The sequence below is a fragment of the Prinia subflava genome, chromosome 7 (assembly GCF_021018805.1).
Source record: "Prinia subflava isolate CZ2003 ecotype Zambia chromosome 7, Cam_Psub_1.2, whole genome shotgun sequence".
Classification (NCBI taxonomy): Eukaryota; Metazoa; Chordata; class Aves; order Passeriformes; family Cisticolidae; genus Prinia; species Prinia subflava.
The window spans coordinates 35,082,443-35,096,386 of NC_086253.1; the positions used below are offsets into that span (position 1 = coordinate 35,082,443).

General features: G+C 34.0%; 1 protein-coding gene across 1 annotated transcript in view; it reads right to left on the minus strand.

Annotated features, from left to right (window-relative positions):
* TENM3 (teneurin transmembrane protein 3) overlaps positions 1–13,944 on the minus strand; it is a 1,292,929-nt gene that overhangs the window by 1,065,806 nt on the left and 213,179 nt on the right. The window contains exon 4 of the mRNA XM_063402168.1: positions 10,912–11,020. The gene's annotated coding sequence lies outside the window, so the exon portion shown is untranslated. The remainder of the gene's footprint in view (positions 1–10,911; positions 11,021–13,944) is intronic.

Sequence of the window (13,944 nt, forward strand, 5' to 3'; positions counted from 1 at the left end):
AAATTGTGATTTAACCTCTTAATCTTTGGTGAAGAAAGATAACGCTTTAGAAGACAATGTTATTGAAGAAAGATAACTCCTTGGAAGACAATGTTATTTTATGAATGATTCTTTCATATTTTATGTGCAAATTCCTCCATGGCCATTGAAAAAAAATTTTTCTACCAAATTTTCTTTTGCTTCACTAATCCACCTATTTAAATGCCCATCTACAAAAAGGGCTGAAAGAGGATCTTGGGAACTACAGATACGATGTGTGGATGTGGAACTTAAGATGTTTTAGTGCTGGGCTTGGCCGTGCTGAGTTAAAGTTGGATTTGATAATGTCATAGGTCTTTTCCAACCTATATAATTCTATAAAGCTACTCACGTTTGAATAATTAGGATTATTTTTTTCATATCTTTTTATTAACAAATATATTTGGCATCTATATTGGTGGATTTCATCCCATTCATTCTTTTCATAAAAGAAAAATCATTCAGTAGCAGTACTAGTATTTAAATCCCAGGTTGCAAACTGTTCTATTATCTCAGCATAAATCTATAACTCCATCAATTCAGTAGGAAAGTTTACTTAAATTTCCTTCTTGATAAATATTTGTAAACTCACATTTAGGCTACAGAAAGCAATTCTTTTCCCAACAGTTGCATTGTCATGGTATCTAAATCATGCTTAACATCAGGTAAAACTTGTAAGAAGGTTCCATAAGAATGTAGCTTAGTCAGGAATAAAGCACTCTCACAACGTACTATGACATAATCAACCAAAGCTTAAAAATAAGTGTCCTTTAAAAAAATACAAACAACACATTGTCCTGGCAATTCCATCTGTGGTAGAGGGACATTTTATTATAGATGTATGAAAATCTGGCTTTTTTTCTTTTCCTGTACTATCAGGAACTAGAAGGCTGTTGCCATTGCAAAGCATTCAGCAATTCATGGAACAAGACAAAACAAACTGCTTCTTAACTCATCCAAGTGGTTGTATGGAAAATCAGGCTATGAAAAGCCAGTGTCCACAAAGGAGGATTCTGTATCTCTATTCCAGTAAAGGGACAGAGCCCACCAGAGCACACTCCCATGGGCTTTTCTCGACATTTCAGAGGGTGCAGCCTCCTTTCATCCCAAACTCCCGGCCGGTGCCCTCTTCCTTTCCCCACTGCCTGAGGGAATGGGAAGGCCCAGCCTTCCTGAACCGCCTACTGTGTATTCCCCTTGAACCTGCATTTTACCCCAAAGCTCAGAAACACAGGCTTGTGCAGAAGCCAGGCTGTTTCAGGAGCCAGGCTGCCTGGGCTCTGTAGCAAACCTGCTGCCCAGAGTTAGCAGGGACATCAAGACCCATTTCAAAAACGTCAACACCCACACCTTCAGCTGTGGAATTTTTTGAAAGGACTTAAGCACACATCTTCCCTCTAATAGTAAAGTGTGCTATTAAGTTTAGGGGGAATGTTATGTCCATTGATTTTATATCATGGTATTAACACTTCAAGAGAACGAAGAGAGACAAGACCTTCTCCAAAAGTGAACTGTAAGAATTAAGGTAAAATGTGAATAACTGAGAATAATGAGAATGGAAACATGAATGATTCTTATTAACTGGCCACCTCTAGATTAGTTTCATAGGAAGCGCTGAAGAGATCACTAGTTTATTGCCTATGATAAGAAGCAACCAGAGTTTATAAATCAAACTCATGTGTTCAGCTTTATTTCCAGGTACCCTACCTTCATGGAAAGCAATTCTACACCTTCTCCTCAGAGAGTAGAAATTTACTGCTGATTTCCAACTGAAAATATTTCACTTTATTAAAAAAAAAACCAAAAATCTTTTTTAATGAACAGATTTATTTTCTGTCTGTTGGTAGCGGACATACTTTCAACAAGTCATGAAGTGATTGCATTTCTTTTTTTCATGGCTGGTCATTGGCATCCTCTGACTCGTAAAGACAGGTCTTCTTCTTTTCTTCCTTTATAATTCCAAACAAGAAGGCTTATAACAAGTTCTAACAGAAATTTCTTTGTCGCTCTCTGTGTAACATTACACTTCACTATACCATACTCCTGTGCAAAACATTCTGACAACAGTGTAAAAGAAGAATAAATGTTCCCTATATTGCTTTTTGTACAAACCTGATATGAGAGCATTACAATTTACCACCTCTTAAAAAACATTCTGCCTAAAACCAAAGCTCGGACAGAATTTCTTTTATACCATGGTTTTTAAACCAGGACATCCTGCCTACTGAAAAACTTCTCACACGGTGAGAATCACATCCAGCATTTGGAAGCTGATTTCTCAGGGAGAAAAAAAAAATTAAAAAATCATGCTATCATCACTATTTCTAGAGGTCAAGACCTACAGAGGATATGTGCTAAGAGACTGCATAATCTTGTCCTGAAGACTTCCTCTGTGTGAGAAGTCTTAAATATATTGGTCATTGCTGCCTGTCTTGGAGGGATAACATTGGGAAAAAAAACAATTACACTTCTAATAAATAACTTAGATATAGGAGGTTACATGGTAACATATGTTTAGGGTAGAAAAACTTCAGATTCTTCATATCGCTGTAGTACATTGCATGATCCTCTAAATTCAGTACAGATGAAAGCACATGTGGATTACCAGTTACTATAACCATCCTGAACTATGCTGAGATTGACAACTCAGTGTATACCACTCACACTTTATAAAATAATACTGCTATTGTTTAGGTTGCTGTCTTGACATTTTACTGCAGCTACAATCCTAAAATCTGTACTTAGAGCAGACTGAACTACAGCATTCATAGCATGAAAATTTTCAGTGCAAAAGCAAAAAAATTCTTTGATGAACATCACTCGAATGATTCACATGTAATTAGAAAGCACTATCAGAAGTGCTGGAGGAATCCTTTCTGACAGAAAACCATTGCAGTTATCAAGGAGAAATCAGACATGTGGCACAATGAAAGAAAGGAAGCAGTAAGCAAATGGAAAAGGTAACAGTGAAGGAGAGAGGGTAAAAGGAAAACTAGAAAAAATGAATGGAGAGATAAGCCAACAGGGAAGCCACAGATATCAAAAATGAAAACAGAACTATATGAAAGAATTAAAAAACCAAAAGAACCCAAAGGGGGAAAAAAAGTGTTAACAAGTGTTAATTAGGAATAAGAAACATGAAAAGATTATCACAGAAAAAAAATGAGAGGCAATCTGAGAAACAGAAGATGAATAAACATGGCCTTGGGCTCAGTGCTATTAATTTAATTACTAGTGATCTGCTAGTCTCTGACTTTTCTACTACAAGACTCTTACTGCTCATTGCAGACTCTCACAGAACAACGTTAGTTTTCAATGACTCTCTAGGCTCTTTGACTGTAGGACTGTAGTTCCTGGGGTTTGGTCTTGCTCAATTGTTCAGAATAAATTGTGTTTTACTACACTTAAAAACATCTGTTTGGGGAATAAGCAGATTAGGAAAATGACCCAAACCCACAACTTCTTCTATATAGCAATACTCTTCCTTTTTTCCGCAAGGTAAACTCCAAACTTTATATCAGTAAAATTTTTTATATATTCAAGACTTGCAATGGTTACCCTAAGTGCTTCTTCAAAGAATGCATTCTTTCTGCATCTCAAGTAATAATTACTGGAAATTCTTCAAATCAATTTGCAAAACCTCAGGCTAAATGTTCCCTCTAAAATGGTGGAGAATGCAGGTTTAATTTGGAGCCTGTTAAATGAGACTGCAACAGTTTAAAAGACAGCTAAATATAGTGTTACACATCACTGTAGTTCATTTTAGCTGGAGTACCAGTTATTCATATTCTATTACTCATAATTTCAAGCAAGTGGAGGGAAAAATTCATTGACCTTGAACAACCTGAAATATATTTGGTCTATAAACTTTGATATATCCTTCCTTCTGACTGCAATACCTTTTTCAATGTGCAAATTCTTTTCTAAGAATACTAAAAAATGACCATCTCATCAAGCTTTTGAAACTACTGAGATTGAATCTTTAAATGAAAAAGTTCATTGTACTGCATGGTGACTATTATTAATTACTAATTTTATGCAAAATGACATGTCAAATTAATTAGTGATGAGCTATTTTGGTGGATATATGCCAAACCTCAGATTGTTTTGGGCAGAAGTAGCATGGCATTAAATATTCAACATGCTGTGGGATGTTCTGGTTACACTGGTCAATCATTAATTTCCTTTGATCCCTAGAAAGTAATTTTTGTTGCACTCAGCTGTAACTGATTGCAAACAGCTTTTTCATTCAGGCTCCTAATGTACTTTTCCCCAGTTGCTCTCCTCTGATTGAAGCTGTTTGTACTTACACACTTTATCACACAGCACAGGACCATTGCTTTTCTGTGAATATACAATAATGGTCATTTAATATTACACATTAATATGATTTGCATTTATAGTGTTATTCTAAAAGAAACACTAGAAGTATTGCAACAACAAATATTTGAAATGATTGATGAAAATCAGGGAAAATAACAGATGTACAAAATATTTATTTTCATCTGTAATGACTAAGAGTAATAACAACATGTTGGACTCTAAGCAGAAATAGCTATTAAAAGCAGATTTCTCTGCTTCAGTCAGGATTTTTAAGCATTCGTTTTGTGTACATTTCTACTACTACACTACTGCTATAACATTAATTATTACTATTGTATTTATTTGATTCTAAATCTGGAGAGCAGCTTTTCTCTTAAGTAGTCCTCAAACCTGCTCTCACCAGATTTCTAAAAGGAGAAAATGTGTTTTACAGCTTCTTTTTTTCTCATTTAAAAATTCTGGTATAATGGAAACCAAGCTATATTTCAAAATAATCTTATAATTTAGTTATTCTGTAAAATAAATAAGCATTTGATTGTTAAATATAAAATCATAAAATCATGGAATCACTGAGACTGGAAGGGTGGAATCTGGAGATCACCTAGACCAACATCCTTGCTCAAAGTACTGTCAGCTAAAGCAGGTGCACAGGGCTCTTTGTGTTCCAAATATCTCCAAAGCTGGACACTTAGATATTTACTTTCCAGACGTAGTTCTGTTTTTAAAAGCTAACCAAAAACCCCCCTTTATTTGACATGTAACTTCTGTCTAACTTGTCTTTACTATTTTCCTATTTTCCTATTTAGTTATAATGCAGAACATTGTGACTAAACCATTATTATTTGATCATCAAAATAATTTCAGTTTATTTCATATCAAAAAAGTAATATAAAATTCTGCAGATATTTAGGAAAAAAGTAATATTTCCCAAGTTATGCAATTAAAGGATAAGTTGATACATATTTTATATGAACAACAGATCAAATTTTATAGGATATTACAAAATCTGTATCATAAAGCATTTGTTTTCATGAGCTTAGATATACCTCAATTCTAGCCTCTCTTTCCAAGAAAATCTCATATTAGTAAAGCTTTAGCATAACGATATTTAAGTAGATCACAGAAAAAAGAGAAGCCTCCCTAAGCAAACGTCTCCATTACAGTGCTTATGTCAGCAGTGACATGATCAGTTGGCATATTAAGCCCTTCTCTCAATAGTCACATTTAAGTATGATTTATGCTCTAAGATAATTTTGGAGATTATCTTGGAATCAGAACCATCTCACTTTCTTTCTGAAGAAGGAATACCTTATAAATTTCCAGGTTCTGACATTGGAAATGCAGTTTCATGATCTTCAGATGAAGCCCTTCAGTTATTACCTTCAATATCTCATAACCACTCCTATCTTGTTCTATTATAATAGATTGGTTCCTGGAAGTTACTCCTAGTTAACTTTTTGCTTTTTTCTTCAGCTTAACTGCTTCACTCTGACCTTCAGACTGAAAAAGAATTCACAAAAGGGAGCATCTATCAGTCAATCTTTTCTGTTATCAAAAAGATAAATGTATGAAAGTTAAAAATTGAAACTTTTTAATATTTCTGTTTTTAAAGAGTAAAGCTTTTCTATACAGAAATAACATTAAGTGATGGACACAAGAAAGTAGTGGCTTTGCTTCTGATTCTCTAACATTTATGTCCCTTATTTTTTCTGACTATTTCAAATTTAAATAAATATACAGGTAGAATTGGAGATCTGCTTACTTCAAGTAATTGTCCCACTATGAAAGTGGATGTATTTTACTATTTTTGAGATCTAAATAAGAAGTGGTAGGGAACTCAATATGGTCTTTCTAAATAGTTAATGGTAAGGAATGAGTTAAAACTCAAGATATTTTTAATTTTCAAATTGCTTACATAATTTGTGAATTCTTTAATGTCCTGACAATGTCAAGATTTTAATGGACCACCATTTGTTCAAAATGGAAAAAACCTGTTAATAGTACCATGTTCACCAAAGTAGGCCATCTTTTTTCCTTAATTCTTGTATGTAATAGAATTTCCATGGAAGCAAATAGTTTGGATGACATAATTGTCCTGACTTAAAAAAGCAGGTCGTGATATATACCATTAGTATACTCCCATGTTGAGTGCACTGGTGAATTATTTGAATATCTTATTATAGCAAGTTAAAATATGCATTGATTTTCTTATTTTACTATCATCTTCATTCAATACATGGTATATTTCAAAAAAGTAAATGTCCTTTTTTGTTGTGATGCAAATAAAATTGCCATTGATTTATTAGTAATTTGACATAACAAAATTAACACAGGAAGCTTTGTAACAACAGCATGAAAATATATGTCCTATTTGGTATTGAGGATATCCATTTGTGCAACATTAATTATTTCTCTATTTGCACACTGTTCAGCTCTGCAGTTCAGGCATTAGTTACACAAAGATTCTTGAAAGTGTTTTGGTTTAAATTCTGTGTTTTAAAGAAAATGTTCTAAGATACTTTGGAAACACATAAAAGCAAACATATCAACACTCTGTTTTCCTGGACTTCTTGTTCATTCTACTAGCTTTCCCTAACAGTTCCACCCCACACACAGAGAAGTAAATTGCTCCAAGTATGAGTTTATTTTTCCATATTTTATTCTAGTCACCGGTTTTTTTGTTTTTTTTTTTTTTTTTTTTTTTTTTTTTTCTCAGCTTAGTAAGTCACCAAGAAACTGCAGCATACGTGATTGGCTCCTGTCAGCTACTATTCCAGTCATATTTGTTCCCTGTGGAGAAGTTCCAGACCTCACAATCCTGTGAGTCTTCTTCTGATGCAATTCTTATCATCCTTTCCATCATGCTGTCCCAAGCATTCAACTGGATGCCATGACAGTGACAGCTGTTTGTCTGCTAACCCTGCTACCTTTCTTCTACTATTGTTCAAAGCCATTTGGGGAAAATTCACAGAGTAAAACAGATATGTCAACCACTCCAAAATATTTTTCCTAGAGCTAACTACATACTCAAAGTGTTATTAAATGAGAAAAAACAAAATATTGGGAAGAGACAACATACATGAGTATTGTTCTGTATGTTACCAAATACTTTCCTGGCTTCTAGTCTTGTATCAACAGATTCTTCCCTGGATTTTTTCCCAAAAAAACCCTGAGGTATATTATATCTTTTTTTTTTTTTTTTTTTTTTTAATTTCTGAGATGCAGGAATAGAGGCTTCCTTTTGCTGTGAGAATAAAGATTTCTCTAGTTCTCTAGAACAGCTGTAAGAATGACAGATTGTAAAATCTGTTTTCATTGCATATGAAACATTTGAAGACAGCATTTTTGTTAGTGATGAATGAGTAACTTCCAAACTGAGTCAATTTTTCTACTTTCACAGTATACACAAGGAGATCATAGTTTTCTCATTGGCTGATATAATTTGCCAAATTCTTGTAAGTGGTACTTGTAACTAAATATTATGAAGGGATCTCTTCAAGCCCTCCACAGAGAAGGTGGGGTTTTTTTGGGTTTTTTGGGTTTTTTTTTTGTGAAATAGCACAGAAGATAAAGCCTCTGCACTGAATGGATGAATACGTAAACATTTCTGGCAAAATTATGAATGTGGACTTCAATTTTGTTTTGTACATGTCTTTATGGAAGAAACACTGCATTCTACCTTCTCTGAACAGTATGTTTGGGAAAAATCAGTGGTACACCGCATACTGCAGAAAGAAGCAAAACACCAGTAAGCGCATCAAATGAACCTTCAACTTCTGATTTCTATTTCCTTTCTTTAAAGTTATGCTGATAATTAAAAGCAATACAGATGAAAAGAAAATTAAAAGCTGATGAATCAAACCCAGTCTCATGGTTCTCTAAGTTGTATTTTATAAATGATATTGGCATAATACGAAGTCTTAACATGACCTACGGAAGGTTTTCTATAGATAATCTCTCATTAGATAATTATATTATAAAGAGGTTTGTTTTTTTTTTTTAATCACAGATCTTTTGGATGAATCAAGCTTCATACAACTGTTCTTCATTGGGATAGCACATTATATTAATCATGACAACAAAGCAACACTGAGTAGTACAAGTATGGAATGAATTCAGAACTGGCAGATGTCAAATCAGAGCTGTCATCATCAAGATCAACATTTTCAACCAGCTTCTGTGGGATTAAATCATAATTAAATTACCAGAACTAGGCAATGCTATGTGCATTTTTCACTAATAACTTGTCATAAAATACAATGTTTGAGGCAGACTGATGAATGATTAAAGTAAATGATGAACAAGAAATGATTAGCAAAGACTGTACAGAATGCATATTAAATATAAGTGCCCATGCCCTGGAAAGCAGTGATTTTCTAATACAGTCTAAGGCAAATCAATATACATAGCACTGTGGCAGAAAGGTGCAATTAAAAAAAAAAAAAAACAACATATATAAAAAGGATATGCCTAGACTTAATCAGTGCATAAAATTTGTGACACTAACACAGCAATCCTGTATGCATAACAATATCACTATCTTATATCTAGTTAAATAGAAAAAAACTCACAGAAGCAATTGAGGATGGAAAAATGCCTTAAAATGTGAGAAAGGAAATATTAAAGATCTAACTTATTCAGATTATTAAAACCCACAAATACAGTTGTTTCTTTCATAAACAAATAAATATTGCCTGTATGTCAAAGAGGATTTAAACCTACTTAAAGTAAAATCATCTTGGAAATATAAGCCCTGGTAATACAGAATCTCAATTTCTTAAGAGAACCTTGTACAGAAAGCACTGATATCACTAGGCACAATACTAGTTTGATCAGAAACAAAATATTTTCTGCAAGAGTCAGCTCCAGTGGTACACTTCCATATCCTCTTGGGGAATAAATTTTAGGTTGGGATCTGACTGTTGTCTGATTTTGACTTCATTGGAAGAGGAGGAAGACATGCAGAGGTGATGTCTTCCAGCATCACCAGAAGACAATGGGTTGGAGTCTTCACGTCAGACAGAAGCCGACATGAATTCCCCAGGAATTGCTGATATGTTACCCTATATGGATGGCCACCAATTCCAGATCTTTACAGGAAATTCACAGATATTGAATGAAATTCAAATATAACAGCTGGCTTAAGAGACAACAGAACTGTGATTATCTGGCTCTGTGCTTATAATAGAAAAGCTTTCCAGGCTTGAGCAAAAATAATTTTAATCAAGATATCTAGCTACAGTCAGTTGAAAGTTGAATGAAAAGCATGAACCTGAAAACAAAAATAATTGACCATTGGATCAAACTACTGAAAAACTAGATTCTCTGCCCCATCTTGTACTCAAAACAAGACTGGATACCCCTCTGGAAAATATATTTGTGCACTCACATTATGCTTTTGTGAAAAACAAGCTATTATGCTAAGATCTATGGCATTAAAGTGCCATCTAAGAAAGCAGTTCGACTACCTGGCTGTTAAATACCAGAGGTTAAATATGAGCAATCTCTTAACTTGATTTCACTGCCACCAACCCCATTCAGTCTCATGCCACAGATTATGGTCCTGACCTTGGTACTTCCACAGTAAGATCAGAGTTGTGCATGAGTGTGAGTCTGACCTTTGCCCACAAATGAATCACATGGAATAAAGCCAAGTCATAAGTGGAGCAATGACTTACTTCCATACTGTACTTTCAAATTCTCTGTATCCACCTAGATTCCACCGAAAGAGCAGTACAAACAAAACATAACTTTTTTTGGTCTGAATTCCTTAATACACAATACTTTTTATACTACATGGTCAGATCGAATTGTAACATATACATCTGCTTATACATCTAAATAAATGGGCAGAAGATTTCTTCGGATAGGCAAATAAAATAATGATTCCATTGGATGCTGTTTTTTAATAATTTCCAATTTCTGATTTTGCACTGTCTTCATCTGTTAATGCATCTTTAACAGTGCAATAAAACAGAGTTTTAAAAGTAATGAGCTTCTATAACATTACATAAATCTCCTGCACCATCTTCTTTTCTGTGCACATATGTTGAGAAGACCATAGAGAATGCATCTGTCAATAGCTATAAGACAATCTTAAAAATAAATCTGCAATTTACTAGCTGTGGTAATCAGGCATCCCAATAAAAAATTTAAATCAATATCTTATAATGGATGCTGTCCTTAATTTAACTAATAAATAACTTTTTGTATTAAAAAATGTAATTTGAATGATTACCACGTAAGGGAAATAGATACCTTATCTTTAATTTCGCCAATCCAATTTGTTATCACAATGTCAAAGGGTAGGTTTGTCTGGATGCCAGACATCACACAGATATTTCTATGATTTGTCTCACTTCATTGACACTTCTCTAATCTGCTCTAGGACAAGGCAATAATGTTACTAAAAGTGTCACAAGATGAAGATCAAAAGTGACAATAACATGTAGGAAACACAAAGTTACTGGGAGCAACTGTTATGCAGCTGGAATTTAGAATATTCGACACAGGAAAGAAACCAGTGTGAAATGGGGAAAAAAACCAAGCACAATTTCTTATGGGACGTACTGTTCAGATGTTTTCATAATGATCCTAGACGAGAGGAATCCAGGGTATCTGCACAGTCCATAGATATCTGCAGATGCTCTTCTATCCTCTTTAGTTTATTGTTGACAGCCTAAAAGAAAGAGTCCAGAATGTCTGGATGCATAGACAGCAAAGTGAAGTGGTTTAAAACATGTGTATTCCGAGCTGTAACTTTTCTGAAGAGGTATTATTACATGTTCTGGAGCCACAGAACCAGAGCAGCATGAATAACCAAAAGCACACAGAATGGCTTACAGAAATTGGATACAAACCACATGTAGAGACCCAGGCACACCAACATAAGTCCTGTTTGCCACCAAAATAATTAGGTTGTATAACCATTTGCAATAATCCTAGCTAGAGAAGTAATAAGATACATGTCTTGTATCAAACACTAGTACTTTATCAGCCAGGAAGTACATGATGAAGTAGATGACACAGCTAATGATAAAGAATTAGCTGTCTGAAAAAGTAAGGTCAGCTAACAATGATGAAAAATATTAAGCCTGACTCAGCTACCTGGAAAATCTTAATGTGTGAATGAAGCTTCTTGAGGAAGTCACCACAGATGAATGAAAAACTTCTTCCTAGGCAAAAGACAATGCATAGCTGTTGCAGTTCAAAAAACATAATTCCATGCTAATTCCTCCTGTAAGTTTTTTCTTTTAGCAAATGTTTGTTGGAAAATACAACCAGCTATCAACTTCCAGGATTCCTGATGTAGTAGTGCTTTGGTAGTGATTCCATTAAAACTAAATCCAGATCTTATGCATCAAAATATGCATATCATACATGTGCATGTCATACATATGGCTGCCCACCAACCATATGAATGTGTCATTGCTGTAGTCTGTATTAGCAAGGATAACCTTGAAGCAGATCTGCAAAAAGATTTAGTTAAGATGGACAAGAACACCTTCAATTCCATTCTCTTTCTGCATATTTTACAGTTGTCCTTCCTGTATTTGGCTTAATTTTACTTAGTGTTGCCTATATTTGGTTTAATTTTACTTAGTGGTTCCTGGCTAGTGGTGTTCTTGTTTCTATCCAGTGTGTAGTACAATCATTCAGTACTCAAGTGGAAGAGATTCTTTGTCAGGGAAGAATTTTGAAAAAGGGGAAAGAGTTTTAGTGTTTATTTCCACCAGTAAGGAAGGGCAGAATTTGCTTGAAATGCTTCACATAAGAGGATAAAAAATGCATACATCTTACCCTCTTACATACATCTTACATAAAAATGCAGACATCTTACCCTCCAAGAGAATAACATTGTACTACTCAAAGGAAAACTAATATAACTTTTTTAAGAAGAAGAACAGAAAATACTTTCTTCAAAGTAGTTAAAATGTGAAAGTTCAGACATCACAAGAGTAGCTTCTTTTAAAACAACTTCTTTGCTCACATTTAATTTTGTGCTAATACAACTTGCTCATCAGAAGCTACCAAAGTGCATTCCAACCTAAAGTCAAGTGTCAAACTTTTATATAGATTACCATAAAAATGTCTCCAAATTATTTCTTCTTGTGACATGTCAGTAAATGTTAAATATACATGTTACCTGAAATAAAAAATTCCAAACTAACACTTGAAATCAAAGCAATAAAAATTCCAAGAGTACTCCTGGAGAATTTTGAGTGCTATAAAGTGATCTTGAGATGAATTGAATTATTCTTGTTCTATATGATAGATAATTTAACATATGCATTAAAAGTGATAATGATCAGAAATGTGATTCCACAAAACTGACATTTATGAATGTGTGGCTTCTGAGTGATAAGAAGAAATTTGCATTTGCTGAAGAAATGAATATTTGAACTTCAGTTTTAAATCCAAATAAGGCATAATGATATTTAAAAAATAATAAAGTTCAGGAATTTATGCAATTCCTACTTTGTACAAAAAAAGGACATCATTATCTAGTGTTATAGATGGAATAGTTGAGATAAAGTCCTGCAAAATTTATTATGCCAAGTCCATTGGTGGTGCTGGAAGGGGAGCCACACTCTGGTGAATTGTTTAATAGTAATTATTATTATTGTGAAGTAGGTGGCAAAACCAGTGAAAATAAAGTCCTGCTTTGATGATATATGATTTCTGCTAATATAAAGGGTTTCTCTTTTTACCTCTGATTTCTCACAGAGAAAAAGATAAAGAGTTGAATAGACATATACTAGGGATAGATACTGAATTAAAAATGACAGGTTGCTTGCATATGGGGTAGGAACTTTGCTTCTCCTTTGTTGTCTCCCTATCCACGTATACAGAAGAAAAATATTGGGATTTTATTAAACTAGGAATAAAACCAGTATTTATTGTGGAAAGCTACTACAAGATTGTCTGTCTCAGAATGTGAGTAATTTAAAAAGTACCATTTCTGTGTCATATGACAGTAAAAAGTACCAGAAAAATGAGAAATACCAGGTAAAACATTGAAGGCATCTGCAGGTTGAATGTGGCTGGCAATGTCCACAGAACAGTCAAGCAAACTAACACTACAGTGGAAGAAAATGTAACGGACAATAATAATTACTCCATTATTTGATAACGTCAACAACAACAATTGGTATTCTCACTAAGGTTTATCTGTGGTGTAACACTAATGTTCTACCACCTTGGTCCTGGGTAGGCATAGGTGGAAAAGAAGTAGAAACAACAAATGTAGTCAAACAAACTAGTCAGACTACTGAATCACCTAATAAATAATTACTTGCATACTTTGGCTATGTATTGTGAAATATAATTTATTCCTGCAGACATATATGCACATTTAGCAAGTACAAATATGCACGCTAAGGCAGGTATTTTAGCTACTGCAAATTGAACAGAGCAATGAACTTGGAAAGCCGTCTGTCTTCTGAAAGGGTCATTCATTTCCAGAGATTTTGAAATGTGAATAACAGAAGATTTTGGAGAAGTGTGAACAGATTTTTAGAAATAGTGTTGAAAACAAGAACGTTTTTTAAAAGTAAATTCAAAGTATTCAAAAAGCACTTTTTTTGGTAAGAACTTAGGAAT